This window comes from Mastomys coucha, unplaced genomic scaffold (assembly GCF_008632895.1).
Source record: "Mastomys coucha isolate ucsf_1 unplaced genomic scaffold, UCSF_Mcou_1 pScaffold22, whole genome shotgun sequence".
Lineage (NCBI taxonomy): Eukaryota > Metazoa > Chordata > Mammalia > Rodentia > Muridae > Mastomys > Mastomys coucha.
This window is the reverse complement of record NW_022196905.1, coordinates 148,239,876-148,243,095: the sequence shown is the minus strand read 5'-3', so window position 1 is coordinate 148,243,095 and position 3,220 is coordinate 148,239,876.

Genomic DNA, 3,220 nt, shown 5'->3' with positions numbered 1-3,220 from the left:
TCTATTTAATTAAAATATGTTTTTAAATGTTAACAAATTCAGATAAATCGAAATCATGTAACTTTTCTGATAATGCAATAAAAGTTAAAAAAAAAGAGAGAGAGAGAGAGATCCTGGTCCCCCAAAGTGGAGAGGAGCAGGCATTACCTAAGGAACAGCATTTAAGAAAAAAAAAAAAGATTGAATCTCATAATTGTTTTGATTTGCATTTCCCTGATGACTAAGGACTTTGAAATTTTTTATTTAATTATTTTATTCATTTACATTCCATCTGCTGCCTCCCTCCCAGACCCCCTCCCACAGTTCCTCATCCCATTTCCCTTCCCAGTTGCCTCCAAGAGGGTGCCCTCTACCTGAGAACCCTCCTTCCCTGGGTTCTCAAGTTTCTCCCACTGAGGCCAGATCAGGCAATCTTGCACTGTATATGTGCCACGGGCCTTGGACCAGCCCGTGTATGTTGCCTAGTTGGTGGTTCAGTCTCTGGGATGGGGTCTGGGTTAATTGAGACTACTGGTCTTGGCTGTCCCTTTCTGCTCCTTCAATCCTTCCCCTAATTCCTTCATAGGAGTCCTGGACTATAGTCCAATGGTTGTGTGTAAGTATCTACATCTGTCTCAGTCATCTGCTTGTTGGGCTTCTCAGAGGGCAGCCATGCTAGACTCCAGTCTGTAAGTACACCATAGCATCAGTGATAGTGTCAGTCCTTGGAGCCTCCCCTTGAGATGGGTCCCAATTTGGGCCAGTCACTAGATCTCCTTTCCCTCGGTCTCTTCTCCATTTTTGTCCCTGCAGTTCTTTTAATCAGTAACAATTCTCAGTCAGAAATTTTGACTGTGGGTTGGTAACCACTTAGAGCCCTGCCTATCTACTATAGGTGAACTCTTTCTGTAAGTACTTCTCAGCCATTCAAGCTTCCTTTGTTGAGAAGTTTAGCCCTGTGTTCTAGTTTTTTAACTGGGTTATTTGGGTTGCTAGTGTTTAATTTCTTGAGTTCTTTATAAATGTTGGATATTAGCCCTCTGTCAGATGTAGAGTTGGTGAAGATCTTTTCCCAATCTGTACACTGCCATTTTGTCTTATTGAGTGTCCTTAGCCATAGAGAAGTTTTGCAGTTTCATAAGGTTCCCATTTATCAATTATTGATCTTAGAGCCTGAGCCATTGGTTCAGAAAATTGTCCCCTGTACCAATGTTTTCAAGGGTATTTCCCACTTTCTTTTCTATAGGGTTAGTGTGTCAGGTTTTGTGTTGAGGTCCTTGATTCACTTGGACTTGAATTTTGTAAAGGGTGATAAATATGAATATATTTTCATTCTTTTAGATGTAGACATTCATTTAGACTTGGGTTCATTCCTGGGTCTTCAATTCAACACCATTGATCAACATATCTGATTCTATACCAATATTTCTATTTCTTAGTAGAACAGCTTGAAGTTAGAGATGGTGATTCTTTCTGAAGTTCTTTTATTGTTTTAGCTATCCTGGGTTTATTATGTTTCCATATGAAGTTGAGAGTTGCCCTTTCAAGGTTTGTAAAAATGTGTTGGAATTTTGATGGGGATTGCACTGAATCTGTAGATTGCTTTTGGTAAGATGGATATTCTCACTATGTTAATCCTACCTATCCATGGGCATGGGAGATCTTTATTTCTTCTAATATCTTCTTCAATTTCTTTCTTCTAGGATTTGAAGTTATTATCATTCAGATCTCTCCCTTGCTTTGTTAGAGTTACATCAATATATTTTATAATATTTATGGCTATTCCAAAGGGTGTTTTTCCCTAATTACTTTCACAACAAGTTTATCATTTGTATAAAGGATGGCTACTGTTTTCTTTTAGCTAATTTTGTGTCTGGCCACTTTGCTAAAGCTGTTTATCAGCTGTAGGAGTTCTCTGGCAAAATTTTTGAGGTCTATTATGTACACTATTATGTCATCAGCAAATATCAATACTTTGACATCTTCTTTTCCAATTTGTATCCTCTTGATCTCCTTTAGTTGTCTTATTGCTTTGGCTAGAATTTCAAGTACTATACTGAATAGATAAGGAGAGAGTCGGAAACCTTGTTTGTCTCTGATTTTAGAGAATTTGCTCTCCATTTAGTTTAATATTGGCTATTGGCTTACTGTATATTGCTTTGATTATGTTTAGATATGTTCCTTATATCCATGATTTATTTGTTTTCTTTTTAAAGACTTCAACCTGTTTGTAGGTGTTTTCCTGTATATTCTTAAGGGATTTGTCCATTTCCTCTCTAAAGGCCTCTAGCATCTTTATAAGATTGGGTTTAGACTCAGGCAGGACCAGCCAGGAGGCACAGGCCTCACAAATTGCAGGGCAGCAGGGACAGGATCCTCTCAACCTCCATCTACACCTAGGAGTGAAGGCAGTGCATCCGCAACCCTCTCTGCCACTTCCCTGCAAGCTGAGAGCCTGTCTTCAGGGAATGCTTTAACCCAGGGACTCTGGTGAGATCTGCCATTTTCTCTCTGGTGACTTTCTAAAGAGGAACCAGCCAGGAGGCATAGGCCTCACAAGTCGGAGGACAGCCTGTTCAGGATCCTTTCTACCTCAGACCACACCTAGAAGGAACAACAGACCCACAGCCCTCTCTGTACCTTTCCCGAAAGTGGAGACCCTGTCTACAGGGTGTGCTCTGATCCCAGGACTAAGGACAGACAACTGATCCACAGCCATCTGTGCCTGGGATTTACCAGATAAGAGCTGGTCTCCCAGAAGTGCTGACACCAGCTTACAGACCCACAGGAGGAACAAGCTCGAGTCAGAGACAGCAAGAACATCTAACACCAGAGATCAACAGATGGCAAAAAGCAAACACAAGAATCCTACAAACAGAAACCAAGACTACTTGGCTTCATCAGAACATAGTACTCCCACCACAGCAAGTCCAGGATACCCCAAAACAATGGAAAAGCAAGATTTTGATCTAAAATTATATCTCATGATGGTGCTAGAGAAATTTAAGAAGGACATGAATAACTCCCTTAAAGAAATACAGGAGAACACAGGTAAAGAGGTACAAGCCCTTAAAGAGGGAACAAAAAATCCCATAAAGAATTACAGGAAATCATGAATAAACAAGTAGAAGCCCTTAAAGAGGAAACACAAAAATCCCTTAAGGAATTACAGGAACACAAACAAACAGGTGAAGGAATTGAGCAAAACCATCCAGGACCTAAAAATGGAAGTAGAAACAAT